A 23,803-nucleotide genomic window follows, 5' to 3' on the forward strand; every position below is an offset into this window, starting at 1 on the left:
ACAATGTTGGTGGTAGATGCTTCTACGAGGGGTGCTCTCTTGGTGAAGTCTTATAATAAGGCTTACGAAATCATTAAAAGGATCGTTAGTAACAACTATCAATGGCCGACAAGTAACTTCAAGAAGATTAGAAGCTGGAGTGCATAAAGTGGAGGCAGTTACATCATTCTCAACTCAAGTATCTTTTATATCTTCAATGTTGAAACAGTTTACTACTAACGATTTTAATCCTATTGTAGCCCAGCCACCAAGTCAATTCGATGTTGTTTCCTACATATATTGTGGGGATGGTCATTCTTTCGAGAATTGTCCATCACATCTCGAGTCGATTTATTATGTAGGGAACCAACACCCAAGTAGAAGTGGACAAGGACCACAGTCCAACTTCTACAATCCTTCATGGCGTATTCATTTGAACTTTTCTTGGAGTAAACCAAGGAAATTGACCGAACAACTACATGCATCATAAATCCAATCAATCCCAATGGTTTAATCAACAAGTTCCAAAACCACCACAAACTAAATAATATAACAATTTGGAGAACTTGTTGAAGGCGTACATGGAAAAAAATGATGCCTTAATCCAAAGCCAAGCAGCAACACTAAAAAAATTAGAGAACCAAATGGGTCAGTTAGCTACGAAGCTTCGTAACCGACCACAAGGAATCTTACCAAACAATACAGAAAATCCAAGGAAATTGGGTAAGGAAAATTGCAAAGTAGTGACTCTACGAAGTGGCAAGACTTTGGAGCCCAAGACGGTTGTGATTGAAGATGAACCAACTGAGAAGGAGGAAAGTCAACCATCAATTGAAATTCCTGCACTAGTAGAGCCAGAACTTACAAAGGCTGATTAGGAAAAATCTAACCCAATGAATTCTGATAAGCTAACATCTTGTTTAGATACAGATTTATCTCATCATAAAAGTTGTCTGATTTAACCCAAAGTTTCATCACCTCTAAAGTTGTCAATTGAGGAACCGCCCAAACTTGAATTTAAGGTACTTCCCATTTGAAATACGTTTATTTAGGTATCAGTTCTACTTTACCTGTGATTATTTCAGCAGAACTGATAGGTCAAAGAAGGAAAAAAAGTATATCACCTTATCTACTATGCAAACAGAACTTTGACAGAAGCCCAACTCAATTACACGGTAACTGAAAAATAACTCTTTGCTATAGTTTTTTCTTTTGACAAGTTTCGTTCTTATCTCATATGTACAAAAGTCACAGTATTTACCGATCATGTGTCTGTTAAATACTTACTCACAAAGAAAGATGATATACTAAGGCTGATTCGATGGATACTTTTACTCTAAGAATTTGACCTTGAGATCCAAGACAGAAAAGGTGTTGAAAATCAAGTAGTCGATCATCTGTCAAGGTTGGAACAAAATGAGGTAACTCATTCACTTGTTCCAATTAATGAAAATTTTCCAAATGAGCATATCTTCAAGGTAAGTCAGATTCATGAAATACATTGGTTTGCTGATTATATAAATTATTTAGCATGTGAAATAATACCTTGAGATATAACATACCAAAAAAGGAATAAATTCATTTACGATAGGCAATATTATTTTTGGGAGGATCCGTTTTTATTTAAACAATGTGCAGATAACATAATCAGGAAGTGTGTAGTCGAAAGTGAAATTGATGAGATCTTGTATCACTTCCTGTCATCTTCAAGTGAAGGACACTTTGGTGGTTCTCACACTGCAGTGAAGATTTTACAAGCAAGATTCTTTTGGCCAACAATGTTCAAGGATGCGTATGCGTATGAGAGAAATTGTGATAGATGCCAAAGGATTGGAAACATATCAAGGAGGAATGAAATGCCCACAAAAATTTTAAAATAATTATTTGATGTATTAGCCATTAATTTTTAAGACCCGTTTCCTTTTTCTTATGGTTATAGGTATATCTTAGTAGTTGCAGATTACGTATCCAAGTTGGTTGAAGCCAAGGCATACCCAACGAATGATGTTAAGGCTATCATGTGATTCCTACATAAGCATGTATTTACACGTTTGGGACTCCTAGATCTATAATTAGCAATGAAGGATCTCACTTTGTAAATAAATGGCTTAACTGGTTACTTGACAAGTACAATGTGAAACATAAGATTTCCACCGCCTATCATCCACAGTCAAATGGGCAAGTTGAACAAGTTAACCGTGAAATCATAGGAATCCTTGAGAAGGTGGTGCGAACTAAGAGAAAAGATTGGTCTTGAAGGCTCGATGATGCTCTATGAGCCTATTGAACTACTTTTAAGACATCGTTAGGAATGACTGCTTATCAGTTAGTCTTCAGGAAGGCATGTCATTTGCCATTGGGCATTAAAAAATATATAATTTTGGATCTTGAGCAAGCCGGTGAGAGAAGAATGTTATAGCTTGATGAGCTTGAGGAGTTGAGGTTATTTTCATACGAGAATGCCTAGATGTACAAATAAAATATTAAGAGATAGCATGACATTCGTATACAACCTCCTGAATTCAAATATGGTTAGAAAGTGTAGTTGTTCAATTCAAGGCTAAGGTTATTTCTGGGAAAGCTCAAATTGCGATGGAAATGACCTTATACCATGTAGAAAGTTTATCCACATGCAGCTGTAGAATTGTATGACAACAATAGAGGTATATTTAAAGTTAATGGTCAATGTCTCAAACACTATTAGGATGGTGAAATTGAGCAAATTGAAACCTCGTTCAGTTTAATAGACCCTTGATTTTTCATATTTTTGTTTTTAATAAATGGCATACTTCAAACTTATTTTCTTGAATTAATACATTAAATTAAATATGTCTAAGGATATTGGAACTTGATCTGGACCATTTGTGACCCCTCCAACCTTTCTTGGGCTATTAATTTAATGTAATCTTCCGAGGAGAAATTTTCTAAGTAAACCGAAAGAAATTTTTAATTTTTATTTCCTTTTTTATGCTTAAAATGAGGGTCAATTTGGCCCAAGTACTAACTAGTTTATTTATCAAGTTCAATTAAATTTTTTAATGTAACAAAATAGTTTTAGTTTAGGCTAGAGACCCAGAACAATGAAGACAAGAAATTTTCCCATGTAATTGTCATCCAAAGGGTTCCCCAAAACCCTAATTTTGTAGCCACATATATTTCCCTCCATGCTTGCTGCCCAAGTATTTCCTTGTAGCTAAATTTTTACTACAAATTTTCCCCAACCCATCACTATATAAACTCCTCCACACCTTCATAAAATTCACAAACCTAAACAATTAGCTTTCACCCTAATTTTCTTCTCTTAGCCGTCGGCCTCAAGTCCTAAAAGCCTCTCCTTAATTTCCTTCCTTTGCTACAAGTCCTTTTTGTTGCCGCGAGTCTTTTGTCGGAGCAACCCTATCACTGCCACAAATTCTTTTGCTATAACACCTGGCCGATTTCTTTCTCCCTTTGCCAAAATTCTACCTATTTTTCATGAAAAGTGTCATGTCTCACAAAAGAACTAGATCCTCAAAGACTTCTGTCGAGAATCCAATTGTGATTCAAGATGAGGAAGCAAGAGAAAGATTTGATTATCAACTCATGATGCCAAAAAAAGGTTTCAATTATGAGAGAAAATACAAGATGGTCATGCTTTTGTCGATTTGAAAGAAGATTAATGCTTTAAATTGGAATCAATTTTATAATGCATGGTCAATTATTAATAAGGATTTAGTGTGAGAGTTCTATGCTAATTTAACCACACCAGACGCTAATGGAGTTCTTGTTCATAAAAAAAAGGTACCCTTTACTTCTAAGTCCATTAATGATTTGTTTAACTTACCTAATGTTGAAGAAGATGAGTACTCTGCCATGATGACAAATATTAATTGGGATTTTCTTCAATAAGTATTTAATGTGGTTATAAATCCGGGATCTCAATGGATTATAAGAAAGTATGGTAGTCATTCTTGCCGAAGGGAATATTTAAATCCGGTGGCTAAGGTATGGTTCTACTTTATTCAATATAGCTTCATGCATATCACACGTAGTTCCACCATCTCGATGGAAGGAATTCTTTTGTTATATGCGATTATGATAGAAAGGTCTATCAATGTTAGGACAATTATTCTCAAAGAGATCCAGTATTGTGCTAAAAAAAGGTAGGAAGTGCCTACTTCCCATCATTAATTACTTCACTTTTCTGATGGGCCTAAGTAAGATCGAAGGCGAACCTGAAGCACCGTTATGTTCAAGGTTGTATAACAAGGCATGACCTTGAAAGGTTAGTGGAGAATTTTGAACAATTGAACCAAGTTGATCCAGATGGACCGAAAGAACTAGAATCTGATGAGTCATCAACCAAATTTGAATCGAAAGCTGACTCAATAGATTAGACAGAAGAAGTAGAAATTGAAGAGGAACCAAACAACCCTGAACCAAGGGTGGAACCAAATGTTGCTGAATCAGTTGAGCCAAGTGTTAATTTTGAGTTGACTATTCCAATACCTACCTCTTCAAATGCTATAAATAAATTAGAATTTTCAACTATAATGGATATGTGGGATCAACTGCGACAAAGAATTAGGGATGATTCCATATGAAATACTTTTAAGGATATCTCTAACACTTTTGTTTTTGAGTTCCTAGATCATACCTTTGAAACATGGTAAGAGGAGATTGTGGGATCAACTGCGACAAAGAAGGGAAACAAAAACAGACATGGAGGATGACGTGAATAAAAGGGGGAAATTTCTTTTTCTTAGCATCTATTTATTTTTAGGCATTTATATTTTTCAAAGTTAATATTTTGCTTTCACACAATAAAAATTGCAAACATGAATAAAATAAGCTCAATGCCTCTTTTCTAATAAAAAGCAAAATAATGTGGTAATGTGAATGAACATGTCTAGGATTGGATTGTTGAGAAAGACTTGGTACTTAAGCAATCTTCATGACTCACCTCTCTTTCTTGCTATCCTACCTGGTGTTTAGTTATCATTCAGTACTTTACTTACACAATAAGGACATTACTTCTTTTTAAGGTGGAGGTAGGGCAATATTAGCATGAATTTTAATTTTTAAAAGTATGTTTTAATGCTTTCACATGAGTATGCTGAAATAAAATGATGTTCAGAGAAAATTTTTGTTCATAAGTTAGCTTAAATGCAAGCATGATTTCTGATTATTCTGAGTTTTTTTATGTACACTTGAGTTATGGAATGCTTGTATGTTCTTAGGTCTTATGTAGCCTTTTTCCATAAAAATTAAACTTCTTTTGAAATAGACATGCATGAAGGTTTAAGTCCTTAGAATTGACTTAGTAACTTTCTTGAGGAGAAATCCTAGGAGGCATAAGAATCTAAACATGATTTAGCCACATTCTCTTTGGATCGTTTGAGCCTTTCAAGCCTACCATATGAAATTGACCCTTGAAACCTTAATTTGAGCCTTAAAGCCTATTTTATTGCTAGTTACCTATATAATAAGCCATGCTACCAGTTCATATTTGGTTGATGACTCATTAGATTCTGCAAATAGGTAAATGAATCCTTAAGGCTCAAGGATATCCAGATTCTAACCATTAAACACAAGTTTATTTCGTACTAATGCTTATTATTTTATCAATGAATTATACTTGTATATAATTTTATTTTTTTATTTGTTCCAATGATGTAGGATAACACCCTAGGTTGTTTTTTTGAATTAGAAAGTTGCACATCATGGTGAAGCTATGTTGCTACAACAAAGTTTAGATTTGGTGCTTAATGAAATAATTATAAAGCATATTCAATTCATAAACTCATCAGATTCGTACACTTTCTTTAGCCAATCAAATACAGATTAGTTGAAAAAAAATGGTTAAACATTATTGAACAATGTCATTGCTTTTAAACAATGTCTAGTCCAATGGTACAATTGATCTTATTCTAATTGGTGGTGCCATGGAAGTGGGACGTATACTGCCAAGGTTTGTTCTTTTGAACTTGGGTCTAGTTGACAATGGTGGAGCTCTTGCTCTTATTCTTGGCGGGACAGGCACTTAAGTTGATGTCGGCCTTTGAGTGTTCGATCTTGTGGAAGAAACATAGCTCAACCATGCATGAAAAGGTAGGAACATGGCCTGGTCCAGATCAAATAGTTGTGTTCACTAGAAGATTTAAACCAACTCTATGAGCACTCTTTTGAAGAAAATTCTTATAAACACCAGTTTCATCTTGTGTAGTAAAAATAAACTCAAAATATTTTAGCTTCTTTTTTTCCCCAAAATGAATAATCAATAGCTACAAATTCCAGCTCAAAGACTAATATAGAATATTTGGTTCCCTAATTCAATTTTGAGTGTTCGATCTTGTGGAAGAAACATAGCTCAACCATGCATGAAAAGGTAGGAATATGGCCTGGTCCAGATCAAATAGTTGTGTTCATTAGAAGACTTAAACCAACTCTATAAGCACTCTTTTGAAGTAAATTCTTATAAACACCAGTTTCATCCTGTGTAGTAGAAATAAACTCAAAAGAGTTTAGCTTCTTTATTTTCCCCAAAATAAATAATTAATAGCTACAAATTCCAGCTCAAAGACTAATATAGAATATTTGGTTGCCCAATTTAATTTTGAGTAGGAAAATGGTATCTACGTAAGTATAGCTTGAAAGAAGCTAAAACTTAAGTTGAATGCTTACCAAAATTCTAGTAGCCAATACTTTGGAAGGGCCTCTATTGGCAAGCATATTTAGAGCTACTTCAACTGCAGCATGTTCGAATTGTCTCAAAGTAAAGCAAAAAGTAGGGCATTCGAAAGTCTCTCCACTAAAATTGATAATAGCTTTAAACTTAGGAGCATGATCTGATCCTTCTTGGATGCATGAATAAGAAGACGACAGATTAAAGTAACTTCTTTAAGCCAACTCTTGCAGTTGATTCTTGTACATATTATAACACCCAGTTTGTGCAAGTGTACACAGTCGTTCAAGTAATAAGTAAGTAAATGAGTTATCATCTCCACATAGACTGTGTATGTTAATCGATTAATTGTAAAATTATAAGTTAAAATTTTGGTGATAAAAACACAATAATTTGAGTGATGATGATTAAACTAGATGATTTTAATTTAAGTATGAAAATTATCTAAATGTATGAATGAATTTAGTAGCAGAAACACAACTTCAACAATCAATAACATGAATAGGCTAGGATAGCTACATTAATCAACTTGATTCATTTTCATCATGCTTAATAGTTTTTTAAAAACACTCCATGGCAACTCAATCTTTCATGAGTTTGGAAACCAAATTAAGTCATGTTGGAATCTTTTACTTTGTGAAACATGCATTTTACTGATCATATTAAAATAAGGGTTTTGTAGTATTTATGTGAAGTAACAAGGATGGGTCAGGTTTGAAATAGTTTAATCATAAAAACCTAAAAACTATGGAAGATAATAGAGGTCGTTAAACTTATTATGAAAATTTAGTTGAGTTAGGATCTAAATGATGCACGCACTTTTCAATTACTGCATCTACTAGTCATCGTCTGGTTAGGACCGCTTAGCTAATTCTAATGCATCCAATTGCGTATGAATGAAATACATACTTAAATTCGTTGAAAATATGATCGACTGAGGCACAAACCCTTTAAGCATGAATCAAACAAATCTCATTGAATTAAGGTAATTAGCCTAGCTAAACAGATTTAAGTTACCATTATTGTTGTCAAGATCACAAAACACATTGCAAACATAATTAATTTAAAACAATAAGTAAGGTAAGAATAAACTCTATTCCAATTCGGGAGTTTCATGAACTTTGATTGAATGTGTTTTCCTTCACTCCTCCTATTGCACCTTTGCTAATGGCTCCTTAAGGTGGCCAGCCAAGAGATGATCTCTTCAATGCTTTTGTTGGCTAAAAAATAAGGGGAAAAGGAATGATAGGCGTGGTGGATGAAGAGAGCAAGAGAGAGAATGAAGAATGTTGTGAAAATGAGGGATGAAGGGCTGAGTAAGGGATGATTGAAAATGTGAGATAGGTGTGGTATTTATACTTGAAGTAAGTGGAAGAGTTTACTAAAAATATTAGCAACAATCCCTTAGATTTCTCCCTCCTATGGTCGGCCATGATATGTGGAAGACAAGCTTGTTTGGTTTGCTTGAATCATTCAAAGGGTGAACGGTTTCTCAAGCAAATCTTGTGTGCCGATTTCCAATGTTCTTCCAAGTGTGAGGAACTTTAAATAATTGTCCCAAAATTGATTTCTTGGCTGCCCAACTACGACTGTCGAATTGGGCCTCTCTTCTCTTGAATTGGACAGTTAATGATCTAACTAGCTTGTAGACTTAACCAATATGTATCATCTTTTTTTATTAGGTCAATGCGGCATCTTGATAACCCATTAAGCCTGGCCTTCTCGTCTAACACTTGAGAATAATAGCTCATGTCCATGCAACATTATAATAAACTCAACTCTATGGTCCCATTGCATAAGTAAATTTAACATATTAATAAATAATATGAAATACTTTAATTGTATGCACAAAATCATATATAAAAAAAATTACAAATTTTCATACTCTATAAATTCGTTTACATTATTAAAATTTAATAAAAACTCACTTAATTAATTAACAAATATTCAAGATTAATATTAATTTTAAGTAAAAAGGTGGTAAAAATTACAAGAAAAATCCAATATAATTTTGAGTTTACACCCCTAAACTTAAACTATTACTCGTCCTAAGTAATGTTTAGGCACCATAAAAAAATTTGCTAAGGCAATTTTGCAATACGATTAAGCAGAATCATCAAAATCAATAGGCCTTTTATACAGTTGTAATTGGGCTAGGCTCAAGGTAAGGATAAAAGAGCAGTGAATTTTTAGGTTCAATGCTCTTAACTCTAGCTTTGCCTTGGATCAATTCGAGGTACATCTCTCCAACTAATGGGTTCTTCACATCCTCAAACTTAATTTTGAAGCACATGCCCAATATTTCTTAATACTTTAAGCTCTTTATTTTGTTCTTTTTGCTTGAAATTTGAATAGATCTCTCTCTTTCTCTTTTTTTTAACACCTCTAAACATATGAAGAACATGCACATCTGTTTGAATTTTTCCTTGATCTTTGCTCTCCAAGACAAGTATAGTTAAAATAGGTAAAAAAATCATATTAATTTTAAAAAGATGATAACATGGCATATTATGTAGGTAAACAGCAAAAATAAGCTTTAAGGCTCAAATTAAGCTTTCAAGAGTCACATTCATATGGTAGGCTCGAAAGGCTTAAACGATTCCAAAAAAATGTACCTAAATCATGTTTAGATTCTTATGCCTCCTAGGATTTCGCCTTAAGAATGTTACATAGTCAATTCTAAGGATTAAACCTTCATGCTTGTCTATTTCAAAAGAAGTTCAATTTTCATGGCAAAAGGCTACATATGACCTAAGAACATACAAGCGTTCGATAACTCAAGATAACATAAAAAAACTCAGATAAAATCAAAAATCATACTTGCATTTCAACTATCTTATAAACAAAAATTTTCTCTAAACATCATTTTATTTCAGCATACTTATGTGTAATCATTGAAACATACTTAAAAAAAATTTAAAATTCATGGTAACTGCTATTCTAAATAAATTTCATACTAATATTGCCCTAGCCCCACCATAAAAAGAAATAATGTCCTCATTGTGTAAAAAAAAGTAATGAATGAGAACTAAACACTAGGTAGGATAGTAAGAAAGAGAGGTGAGTATTGAAGACTAATTAAGTACCAATTCTTTCTCAACAATCCAATCCTAGATATGTTCAGTCACATTACCACACTACTTAGAGTAGAGGCATTGAACTTTATTTTATTCATGCTTGAAATTTTCTTGTGCAAAAACAAAATACTAATTGCGAAAATAAATAACTAAAACTACTAAGAAAAATAAATTTCCCCTTTTTTAATTCAAATCATTGTCTAAGTCTTTCTCCGCTTCTTTCTTTGTCGCACTTGATCCCACTAGCTCTTCTTGCCATATCTTGAAGATATGATCTGAAAACTCAGGAACAAAAGTGTTAAAGATATTCTTTAAAGTATTTCAAATAGAATCATCTCTAATTTTTGCTTATCTCCAATAGGCCTATTGTTGGTTATGGATGAATTTCCACATATCCATCATAGTTGAAAATTCTGATTTCTTCATAGCATTTGAAGAAGTAGGCATTGGCATGGTCAACTCAAGACTAAAACTCGGCTCTATTGGTTCAGCAACATTAGGTTCCACCCTCGATTCAAGGTTGTTTGGTTCCTCTTGAGATTCTATTTCTTCTATCCCCTCAACTGAGTCAACTTCTGTTTTAGATTTATTGGACGATTCGTCAGTTTCTAGCTTAGTTGGTTCACTCGATTCAGTTGGCTTTAGCTCATGGACAATCTCCACTAACCTTTCAAGATCATGGGCTGTGATGCAACCTTGAACATATTGGTCCTTCAAGTTTGCTTTTGATTTAACTTGGGCCCTTAAGCAAAGTGAAGTAATCAATGATGGAAAGTAGACACTTCTTTCCATCTTTCTAGCACAATCATAGATCTCCTTGAGAATGATTTTCCCAACATTAATAGACCTTTCTGTCATAATTGCATGTAAAAAAAGCATTCGGCCCATTGAGATGGTGGAACTATGTGAGATAGGCATACAGCTATATCGAACAAAGTAGAACCATACTTTAGCCACTAGTTTTAGATATTCCCTTCGGCAAGAATGACTACCATACTTTCTTATAATCCAGTGGGATCCCGGATTTGTAACAACATTAAGCACTTGTTGAAGAAAATCCCAATTTATATTTGTTATCATGGCACAATATTCATCTTCTTCAACATCAGGCAAATTAAACTAACCATTAATGGACTTAGAAGTAAGGGGTGCCTTATTTTTGTGAACAAGAACTTCAGTAGCATCTGGCATGGTTAAGTTGGCATAGAATTGTCAAACTAACTCTTCTTCAGGTAGTGATCGCGCATCACAGAAATAGTTCCAGTTAAGGGTATTAATTTTTTTTCGAATTGGCAGGGGCACCACAAAATTTTCATTATTCTCAAAATTGAAACCTTTTTTCGGCATCATAGATTGATTTTCGAAGACGGAATAAAGCCTTTCTTTCGCTTCTTCTTCTTAAATCACGATTGGATTTTCGACAGAGGTCTTCGAAGATCTAGTTCTTTTGCGAGCCATGGTTATTTCTCGTTAAAAATATGTAGAACTTCGGCAAAAGGGAAGGAAAATAAACCGACAATGGATGCTAGCAAGAGGTTTAAGGCAGTGGTAGGCTTGTGACAACAATAGGATTGCAGTGGCAAAAGGCTTGTAGCGGCAATAAGATTGCTCTGGTAAGAGCTATATGGTGACAATAGTAAGGCTCCAACAAAAGACATGCAGTGGCAATAAGGAGTGTTTTACGACAAGGGAAGGAAATTGGGGAGATTCTTTAGGATTTGAGGCTGACGGCTAAGAGGAAAAAGAATAAGTGGATAGGGCTTAAGCTAATTGATTGAATCATTGTGAAAAATATGGTGGTAAAGAGGGATTTATATAGTGTTAAATTAAGGCAAACTTTTAGCAAAAATTTAACTACAAGGGTGGCTTCGGCAGCAAGGTTAGATGGAAAAGAAAGTGGCGGAAAAAAATAGGGTTTTCGGAACCCTTTTGATGGAAATGTAGGGTAAATTTTATCCTTTTTGTTGTTTTAGGCCCTGAGCCCAAACTGTATTTACAAACTAGACTACTTAAAATAAAATAAACTGATTAGTACTTTGGCTAATTTCACCCCCTTATTAAACATAAACAAATAAAATTAACATTAAAACAAGGTTAAAATGATAATAAAATTTTTGAAGTTAATTAGAAAATTTCTTTTCAAAAGATTACATTAAATTAATTCCCAGGAAAGGTTGGAGGGGTCACAAATGGTCCTACTTAAGTTCCAATCTCCTTAGACAGAATTAATTAAATGTCCTAATTCAAGAAAACAATTTGTAACTATTTAGTAAAAATTAAAAACATGAAAAATTAAGTGTCTATTAAATTGACTGAAATTTCAATTCGCTTAATTTCACCATCTCAATACTGTTTGAGACGTTGACCATTAAATTTAAACATACCTTCTTGGTTGTCGTACAATTCTACAACTCTATATGGATAAAATTTATAGATGGTATAAGGTCCTTTCCATCGGGACTTGAGCTTTCCAGGAAATAACCTTAGCCTCGAATTAAACAACACTTTTTGACCTTCTCTAAATCCAAGAGGTTGTACATGACTGTCATGCCATCTCTTAGTCTTTTCTTCATACATCTTGGAATTTTCGTATGAAAATAACCTCAACTCTTCCAACTCGTCAAGCTGTAACATTCTTCTCTTACTGGCTTGCTTAAGATCAAAATTTAATTGTTTCAAAGCCTAGTGAGTTGTATTCTCCAATTAAAGTGGCAAATGACATGCCTTTCCAAATGCTAACAAATAAGGAGTCATTCCTAATGGCTCTTAAAAGTAGTTCGATAGGCCCATAGAGGATCAATGAGCCTTCAAGACCAATATTTTCTGTGCGCCCCTTTAATTTCACGATTCACCCTTTCAACTTACCCATTTGACTATGGGTGATAGGCAGTAGCAATTTTATGTTTCACACCGTACTTGTCAAGCAACCACTTAAGTTATTTATTTATAAAGTGAGATCTTTCATCGCTAATTATAGCTCTTGGAGTCCCAAACCATGTAAACACATGCTTATGTAGAAATTGCATAACTACCTTAACATCATTTTTTGGGTATGCCTCAGCTTCAATACACTTGGAAACATAATCTGCAACTTCCAAAATATACTTTTTCCCATAAGAAAAAGGAAACGGGCCTAGAAAATCAATGCTCCATACATCGAATAATTCAACCTCTAAAATGTTTGTCAAGGGCATCTCGTTCCTCCTTGATATGTTTCCCGTCCTTTGGCATCTATTGCAAATTTTCACACATGCATACGCATCCTTAAACATTGCTTGCCAAAAGAATCCTGCTTGTAAAATCTTTGTTGCAGTATTGGAACCACCAAACTGTCCCCCACTCGGAGATGAATGGCCATGGTACAAGATCTTGGCATTTTCACTTTCAACTACGCACTTCCTGATTATGTTATCTGCACACTTTTTAAACAAAAACGGGTCCTCCCAGAAATAATATTGACTATCATGAAGGAATTTCTTCCTTTGTTGGTATGTCATTTCTCAAGGAATTATTCCACATGCTAAATAAATTGAAAATCAGGAAACCAAGGTATTTCATTAATTCGACTTACTTTGAAGATATGCTAATCAGGAAAATCTTCATTAATTGAAACAAGTGAAGGGGTTACCTCATTTTGTTTCAACCTTGACAGATGATCAGATACTTGGTTTTCAACACCCTTTCTGTCTTGTATTTCAAGGTCAAATTCTTAGAGTAAAAGCATCCATCGAATTAGCCTTGGTTTAGCATCTTTCTTCGTGAGTAAGTACAAAATGGCCACATGGTCAGTAAATATTGTAACTTTAGTACCTATAAGATATAAATGGAACTTGCCAAAAGTAAAAACTATAGGAAAAAGTTCTTTCTTAGTTACCGTGTAGTTGAGTTGGGCTCCTGTCAAAGTTCTGCTTGTATAATAGATAGGTGAAACACTTTGTTTCTTTTTTGACCCATCACAACTGCAATAACAAAGTCACTTGTGTCGTACATCAATTCAAAAGGAGAGTTCCAATCAGGTGTAATAATTATTAGGGTTGAGATTAACCGATTTTTCAATTCCTCAAAAGTTTCTAAACATGCTTTGTTAAAATAAAAAACAATATCTTTTTCTAAAAGCATACACAAAGGTTTAGAAATTTTTGAAAAACCTTTGATAAACCTTCGATAAAAAGTGGCATAGCCTAAAAAATTTTGAACTCCTTTCACACTAACTGGTGGTGGTAATTTTTCAATTACGTACACCTTCGGTTTATAAATTTCGATCTCATTTTTGGAATATTTATGTCCTAATATAATTCCTTCCTTAACCATAAAATGACATTTCTCTGAATTAAGGACAAGATTCGTCTCCTCACATATTTTTAGTTACTTAGCCAAATTACTCAAACAAACATCATAAGTGTTACCAAAAATAGAAAAAGCATCTATGAAAACCTCAACAAAATTTTCTACCATATCAATAAATATTGCCATCATGCATCGCTGAAATGTGGTAGGTGCGTTACATAACTCGAAAGGCATTCACCTAAACGTAAATGTACCGTATGAGTAAATAAAAGTGGTTTTATGTTGGTCTTCTGGGGCTACAACTATTTGGTTGCATCCTAAATATCCAACTAAAAAGAAGTAAAATTCGTTACCTGCCAGTCGATCTAACATCTGATCCATGAAAGGCTATGAAAAATGATCCATTCGAGTGGTTTTTTTCAACTTTCTGTAGTAAATACAGATTCTCCAACCCGTGATAGTTCTCATCTGGATTAACTCGTTACGTTCATTCTTGACAATCATGATTCCACCTTTCTTTGGTACACATTGTACAAGACTTACCCATGAACTATCTAAGATGGGGTAGATAATTCTTACATCTAACCATTTGATCACTTCCTTCTGCACTACCTCTTTCATGATAGGATTAAGTCTCCTTTTCCTATTGATTCTAGCTCGATCACCTTCCTCTAAAATAATCTTATGCATACAGAAGGAAGGGTTTATACCTCGAATGTCAGCTATGGTCCAACCAATTTCCTTTTCAAATTTCTTTAAAACAATAATCAATTACTCCTCTTGGTGCTCTATTAATTCTGTTGAAATAATCACAGGCAAGGTAGAACAGTTACCTAAATAAACATATTTCAAATGGGAAGGAAGTACCTTTAGTTTGAGTTTAGGCCTCGATTGAAAACTTGGATTGTGTAAATTCCCAAACTTTCAATTCTAGCGATTCAAACTGTATTGGTTGAACATAACTCCTCGAATGGGCTTCCATCAAAGCCAAACATTCATCACCTTTTTCATCTCCCAATGGTTCAAACCCTAAGTTGTTCACCAATTAGTCTTTTTCAAAATTGCTTTCCCATTCTATAGAAACCAAGGTTTCTAATTCCTCCATCACTGAACATTCCTCTATCAAATCAGGAAATTTCATTGCCTTTAGAACGTTAAATATTACTTGATCGTCTTGAACTCTCATTGTGAGTTTTCTTTTTTGCACATCTATTATCGTTCTTCCCGTAGCTAGAAAAGGTCTCAAAGGATGACCGGCACTTTCGTATCTGCTTCAAAATCTAAGACAATGAAATTAGTAGGAAAAATAAACTTGTCTACTCTTATCAAAACATCTTCGATCTTTCCTTCGAGTTATGCTAAAGATCGATCCACCAATTGGAGTGTCACACTACTGGGAATTATTTCACCTCTTCTCAACAACTTGAAAATAGATTTAGGCATCAAGTTGATGCTTGCTCCTAAGTCGCACAAAGATTTACTACAGTAAGATTCTCCGATATTATAGGGTATAATAAAGTTTCCAAAGTCCTTCAATTTCAAAGGTAGCTTGTTCTATAGGAATGCACTGCACTTCTTCGTTAAGGCTACCGTCTCATACTCATTAAGTCTTTTCTTCTTGGATAGAATATCATTCATAAACTTCACATACTTAGGCATTTAGTCTGAAGCTTCCACCAATGGGATGTTGATGTGAAGTTGCTTTAGAAAATCCAAGAACTTCTTGAATTGCACCTCTTGTTTCTATTTATGTTGTTGGAGCCTTTAACGATGTAAAGGTGATGGAACTCTAGGTTGAATCAGACAACTTTTTTTAGAATTCAAATCTACAAAAGGAGATGTTAGCTTATCAGAATGTACTAGTGTAGATTTTACCTCATCAGATTTCTCAGCATCTAGCTTTTCTAGTGTAGGAACTTCAACTGTTGGTTGACTTTGCTCCTTAATAGGCTCATCTTCTATCACAACTTTCTTGGGCTCCAAAATCTTATCACTTTATAATGTAACTACCTTACAATGTTCATTGCAAAAATATTTTGGATTTTCTGTATCGCTCGGCAAGGCTTCTTGTGGTCTATTACGAAGCTCAGTAACTAACTGACTCATTTGGTTATCTAAATTTTTTAGTGTTTCTACTTGAATTTGGATTAATGCGTCATTATTTACCATGTACGCCTTCAAAAAATTCTCCAAACTATTAGGTCATTCATCTTGTGGTGGTTTTGGAACTTGTTGATTAAACCCTTAAGATTGATTAAGTCTATGCTACATGTAGTTGTTCGATCCATTTCCTTGGTTACTCTAAGAAATGTTTGGATGATTACACCATGAAGGATTATAGAAGTTGGACAGTATTCCTTGTCCACTTTTATTTTGAAATTAATTTCTTACGTAACTAATAGACTCAGGGTTTGAAGGGAAATTTTCAAAAGAATGGTCATCCCTATAATATACGCAAGAAACAATATCATATTGACTTGGTGATTGAGCTTCAAAATTATTAGAACCATTAATGGTAAACTGTTTTAACATTGAGAAAATAGAAGATACCTGAGCTGAGAGTGATGTCAATGTGTCCACTTCGTGTCCTCTGGCTATTTATCTTCTTGAAGTTGCTCGATTTGTTGGCCATTGATAGTTGTTGCTAGTGATTCTCTCAATGATCTCATAAGCCTTATTATAAGACTTATAAAAAATCACACCATTCGCAAAAGCATCTACCATCAATCTTGTGTATGCATTGAGACCGTTATAAAACGTCTACAACTGGATACAATGCGGAATACCATAATGAGGACACTTACGAAGTAAATCCTTGAATCATTCTCACACCTCGTACAAGGATTCATCATCCAATTGTGAAATTTTGGTTATCTCGTTTCGCAACTTGGCATTTCTTACTCAATGGAAAATACTTAACCAAAAGCCTTTCTATTAATTCTTGCCAAGTAGATACTGAACTTGGTGGCAACGAATTCAGCAATGCTTATGCTCTACATTGCAACGAGTATGGAAACAGCTTCAACCTCAATGCATCTTCACTAACACCGACTATTTTAAATGAATCACTCACCTCCATGAATAATCGATGGTGAAGATGTGGATCTTTCGTGGGCATACCATTGAACTAGCCCCCCATTTGTAGCATTTGAAACATCACCGGTTTCAATTCGAATTATAATGCCTCAATATCCGGCCTCTTAATTCTCGAATATAATTCATTGAAAAGTGACACAATGTATTGTCTTATGGCACGATCCCTATCATCAGCAATAAGAATTGGATTGTGCACATGATCGGCTCTATTACCTTATCCATCATTTTGATTTTTGAGTTGATCTCTCACGTCTTCTCTTCTTAAATGGTTGCTCAATTTCAGGGTCTATAGGTAATAAATTGATGACTCGATCTATGCTCATAAACACTTGAAAATAAATCACAAAAAATTCAAAGAATAAATTACTAGAGTTAAAAGTTAGATAGAAACGAAACTGGAAAAATAATTTCACAAAGAATGACTAAGGCAACAATCCCCGGTAACGATACCAAAAACTTGTAACGCTCAGTTGGTGCAAGTGTACACAGTCGTTCAAGTAATAAGTAAGTAAATGAGTTATCATCTCCACATGGACTGTGTATGTTAATCGATTAATTGTAAAATTATAAGTTAAAAATTTGGTGATAAAAACACAATAATTTGAGTGATGATGATTAAACTAGATTAATTTAATTAGATGCAGAATTGATCCCTAATGCAATTTTAATCTAAGTATGCAAATTATCTAAATGTATGAATGAATTTAGCAGTAGAAACACAACTTCAACAATCAATAATATGAATAGGCTAGGATAACTATAAACTTGATTCATTTTCATCATGCTTAACAATGTTCGGAAAACACTGTATGGCAACTTGATCTTTCTTGAGTTTGGAAACCAAATTAAGTCATTTCAGAATCTCTTACCTAGTGAAACAAACATTTTACTGATCATATTAAACTAAGGGTTTCTTAGTATTTATGTGAAGTAACAGAGACGTGTTAGGTTTGAAACAGTTTAATCACATAAACCTAAAAACTATACAAGATAATAGATCTCATTAAAGTTATTAAGAACCTTCAATTTTGTCAGGTTAGGGTCTAAATGAAGCATGCGCTTTTCAATTATTGAATCCACTAGTCATCGTCTGGTTAGGATCGCTCAGCTAATTCTAATGCATCCAATCACATATGAATGAAATACATACTTGAATTTAATTGAAAACATGATTGACTAAGGCACAAACACTTTAAACATGAATCAAACAAATCTCATTGAATTAATGCAATTAACCTAGCTAAACAAATTTAAGCTACCATCGTTGATTTCAAGATCACAAAACACATTGCAAACATAATTAATTTAAAACAACAAGTAAGGGGTGAAAAAACTTTATTTCAAGTCGGCAGTTTCACAGACTCTGATTGAAGGTGTTTCCCTCCACTCCTCCTATTGCACCTTTACTAATGGCTCCCCAATGTGGCTGGCCAAGAGATGATCTCTTCAAGGCTTTTTCTGGCTAAAAACTAAGAGAATATGGAATGATAGGCGTGGTGGATGAAGAGAGCAAGAGAGGGAGTGAAGAATGTTGTGAAAATAATGGATGAAGGGATGAGTAAATGATGATTGAAAAGCTAAGATAGGTATGGTATTTATACTTGAAGTAAGTGGGAGAGTTTACTAAAAATAGTAGCAAAAATCACTTGAATTTTTCCCTTTTATGGCTGACCCTGATATGTGGAAGAGAAGTTGGTTTGGTTGCTTGATTCAAATATGAATCATGCTTAAATTATGCAAGGGGTGGACGATTTCTGAAGTAAATATTATGTACTGATTTCCAATGTTCTTCCAAGTGTGATGACTTTCAATTAATTGTCCCAAAATTGATTTCTTGGTTGCACAATTATGGTTGCTGAATTGGGCCTCTTTTCTCTTAAACTAGATGATTAATGACCCAACTAGCTTGCAGACTTGACCAACATGTATCATCTTTTGTTATTGGGTCAAGGTGGCTTCTTAATGACCCATTAAGCTTGGTCTTGCCGTTCAACACATGAGAATTTTAATACCCCGAAAATTACTATAGTAAGAAAGTAAGATAATATTCCTAATATAGTAAAATAAGGAAATAAAGTGATAAAAGGGTAATTTTGAGTCATGTCAGTATTAAGAAGTAAATTATGACATATTAATTCAAGAAAGGATTAAATCGCAAAAGTGAGAAAAGTTTTGTTGCTCAAGGGTAAATACTCAAAATTTGAGGGGTTAAAGTGCAAATAAGAAGAAGTTGAAGGACCAATAGTGAAAATATTTTAAGGTTGGAATAATCTAGAAACTAAGGAAAATGGATGAATTAGGACCAAATTGAATAGGTGAAGAATTATGAGGGACTAAATCGTAATTTTACCAAATTAAGTAATGACTCAAGGATGGAATTTTAAAAGATCATGAAGGGTAAAATGGTCATTTAGAAGAGAGAGAAACCTAGAAGATAATGATGATGTTAGAGATATTTTAGATTAATTAAATAAATAAATATTAGTTTATTAATATTTTAATTTATTTTTAAATGATATTTTATTATTTTATTATTTTATTATTTAGTATATATAAGTGGAAAGAAAGATGAAAAGGAACCAACCCACCATATTTTCCATGCAATTCACATTAGAAGAGAAGAGAAGAAAGAAAGTTTTACTTTCTTTACAATTTGGTCCTTCCACCAAAAAAATTCACCATTTTCAATTAGAAATCAAAAGAATTTCCATAGCCATCAATAGAGAAAGATAACAAGGAGACTATGGGAAGCTAGAATATCAAGTTGGATTCAAGAAATTGAAGCTGGAGGAGAGAGAAAATCAAGTTAAAGGTTGAAATCAATAGGACAAGGTAAGAACATTGAGATTTCAATATATTTTTAAGTTTGATATTATTGAAATGGCATGGAAAAGATGTTATATTAGAGTTTTCTTATATAAATTCTCATTTTCTTGATATATTAGTGAAGAGAAATAAGTGAAAGTGATGGGAAATATTATAGAGAAAGGGAATAAGGAAGTTATAAACTTAGTAATTAACAATTTGCACTAAAACAGTTTTGGACAGCAGCAGTAGGTTAAATTTGAAAAATCACCATAAATTATGGAACTGAAATTAGAGAATGAACAAAATATGAATTAAATGTTACTGAGTCTAGTTTCTCATAGAAGAAACGGTGTAAGTAATGGAATTGTAAATCATGAGATATAATAGATTTTGTGAGACAATGTCAGAATTATTTCGGGTTCCCCTATTCTGACTTTGGAAAATCATCAAAAATTGTATAAAAATAATTATTGGTTATATTTTATATTTTTAAAATCCTTAAAGAGTCTTTTTTCAATAGAAACAAATGGGGATAGCATCCAAATTCTGTACAAGGAGATAATTAAGTTTTAGTGAAGAAGGGTCGGAACTATCAGACAGCAAAACAGAGGTGACTTTAAAGAATAAACTGTACTTATTGGCTAAACCAAAAATTCTGAAAATTTTATGGTAAGAATATATGTGAGTTTAGTTTTATGGAAAATTATGAGATCCTAATTTGGAGTTCTTTAGCTCAAGATAAAAATAATTTAGTGGCTATGACTCAAATGAACAGTTTTGATTAAATTTACAAGTAAATAGTAAAATCATAGATAATGTTACTTATAAGCATATTATATAAATTAAGGATGTGAAATGGAGAGGAGGATAAGGAAAATATATATATTAATATTCAGCTAGCATGGATAATTTGCACGTTTTAGGCTCAGGGACTAAATTGAATAAAAGTAAAACTTTAAGGGTAAATTTGTAAAAATGTCAAAAAGTGATCAAATTGCATGAAATGAATTTTTTATTATTTTAATTAGTAAATTGAATGAAATATTAATTTGGATCAAGATTTGGTGGAAATTTGAGAAAAATAAAAAATTTCCAAAATGTCCCTGAATTTTGGTATTTCTGCAATTTAGCCTGGTAAGTTCTTATGAACTATATTCTATATAATTTTAATTGAAGTGAATGTTATTTGGTAATGAATATTATATATGTGTGTGTGTGTGTGTTTTATTATTGGAATTGAATTATTATTGGTAATATGTATAATTATTTGATGCATTGAAATGATTATTGGAAGCTCGATTGAGTTGGAAGCTTGTTGGAGATATATCACATTATCCATTGGTTCTATCGATAATTTTGGATGATTTCATTCTAGTTATAATGGCATGTACAAGTGAAATTGGTTAACGTTAGCTCATTAATGTTTTGATTTTGATTGGTTATAAATATGAATGCTTGATGAAAAGAAAAGTCTAAAAATTAATTAGTAAACTCTGGTAATGCTCTATAACCCTATTCTGGCGATAGATACGGGTTAGGGGTGTTACAAGAATAATAGTTCATGTCCATGCAACATTATAATAAACTCAACTCTATGGTCTCACTGTAGAAGTAAATTTAACATATTAATAAATAAAATGAAATACTTTAATTTTATGCACAAAATCATATCTAAAAAAACACAAATTTGCATACTTTATAAATTCATGTCCATTATTAACATTTAAGAAAAATTTACTTAATTAATTAACAAGTACTCAAGATTAATATTACTTTTAAGTAAAAAGGTGGTAAAAATTACAAAAAAAATTCTATATGGTTTCGAGTTTACACATATCTACAAACGTAAAACATATTTGTTAACGAAGGAAATTGACACGAAAAATCTACAATTTAACTTCACTTCCATACTAATACATTTTCAATATATATACATAAGGAAGGTTAAAGAAACTAACATTCAATTATCAAAATCATCAGATAGTGCAAGATTTCACCAAATTCTTAAGTGGAACATTAGATTAACAAATAATCAGAACAACTAAATTGTAAGACATTTAAATCAAAACACACATCATTAATCTCAAACAGAGTACATAAAATTACATAAGACTCATCACAAAATGAAAGTCTCAATCAAACTATTCAAAGAGGTGTTTTTTTCAAAATTATAAAAATTTTCTCGTTCAACTCAAACTCGAAAAAAGAACTTAAATTTTCTTTCTATTCTTTCACTTTTTAATCAACCAAACAGAAACTAAAATTTCGATCACATGATCCAAACACCCAATTCCTAAATAAAACAAATTCCAAGTAAAAAGATTAAAGAAAATTTAAATCTATATCAATCTGGGCATAAACCAAAACTTTAAAAACAAAATAAACAAGATGTTAACTAACCTTCTGGTTATGTAAGCTTTCTGGGTATTTCTTTATTGTTGAGTACTTAAATAATCTAGGGAAAGTGATGGAAAAAATATATGGGTTTAGTGAGAAAATGCCACTAGTAAAGTTAGTAGTAGCATTTCTCCCATTTTCTTTCAACAATTTAAAAAAGTGGAGTTTTGACTTTTGATTGCATTCATCTAAATCATTGGCATGTACTTTAGAGTTAATAGTAAAATAATTTTTTTAAAATTGATATCCTTCAACTTGAAGCAATTGTGAAAATAGGAATGAGAGGGGGAAATATGCACTAAGTGAAAGGCAAACATGGCTTTTCTAAGACACCCAATGTCAAATGTTAGAAATCAAGCATTACTTACAGAGGTTGAAAACTGCCTAGTGATACTAATAGCAGAAGGCTAGCTTCCAACTCCAAAAGGATTTAAAACAGCCCTAATAACCTATAAGTCAAGTAATAAAGAATATCACTTATTTCAAAAGCCAATTAAATAATGAAACACACTTGGCATGAACTAAAATGCTCCAAAAATTAAAAAAGAAAAGAAAAGAAAATACTCACCATAGTAAGGTTTGGAACAATGCCTTCTCCTTGATCTCCAACATTAAAGGTCCCAAGAACCACACTGTGCAAGGCCTGCCCAACATGATTATGAGGAATGCTTGCAGCAGCAGCATTTCCTATCACTTCATTTTTCAATTAACTCTTGATAGTCGCAGCTTTTAGTAAAATGCTCTAAACTTCACAGACCAGACAAGCACCAATGTACATATCAATACATTGATTAGTGTTATTTCCATTTGTATCTCCTAAACTTGTTTCGGACAAAGGTTATGATTGCGTTGGCTATCTTTCAACTAAAAAATGGAGTTTCAGATAGAAAAGACTTGAGATACAAGAAAGGATCACTCCCCATTGCATATGTATTGATAGAAATTTCAAAAGGGTTACTCCTCACATTTTTACTTCAATTTTGCTTCTTCTTCTTTTTTTCTAATAAATAAAAAATAAAAAAAAAATTGTTATGAGCTAAATTCAATAACTATTTCATAGTTGAATGAAAAGATTAAAAATCATTGATTTTAATCACTAGAAATAGGAACGAACCTGATTCTGTAATCCCTCCATTTTTTTTGCTCAACCTGTAATCCTTCCATTACTAATTTTGAATTGCCCAAATCCCTAAATCCTTTTTTTCTAATAGTGAAGAGATGATAAAGAACGGAAAAAACTAGGGAAATCACCAAAACCCTAAATCCTCTTCTTCTAACAGTGAAGAGATGGTGAGAGGGAGGAAAAAAACTAACGTCAAGTGAAAAGAAAAAGAAATAGAACAAAATTAAATATGACGTGAAAATTGTTTTAATCCTTTTAATTTGAGTTGGAAAAAGTTGATGTGGCATAAAATAATTAGGTAGGACTATATATGAGATGGTGGGAAGGGTCCATGAAATAATTTCTCATTATTACAGTATCATGAAATAATTT

General features: G+C 32.9%; 1 non-coding gene across 1 annotated transcript; it reads left to right on the forward strand.

Moving 5' to 3' along the window:
• Positions 1-16,789: 16,789 nt before the first annotated feature.
• On the forward strand, positions 16,790-16,896 carry LOC121216587 (small nucleolar RNA R71). Its single transcript, XR_005912767.1, has one exon. It is a non-coding gene; the product is annotated as a small nucleolar RNA R71 (small nucleolar RNA).
• Positions 16,897-23,803: the final 6,907 nt, after the last annotated feature.

This window comes from Gossypium hirsutum, chromosome D04, assembly GCF_007990345.1.
Source record: "Gossypium hirsutum isolate 1008001.06 chromosome D04, Gossypium_hirsutum_v2.1, whole genome shotgun sequence".
NCBI lineage: Eukaryota > Viridiplantae > Streptophyta > Magnoliopsida > Malvales > Malvaceae > Gossypium > Gossypium hirsutum.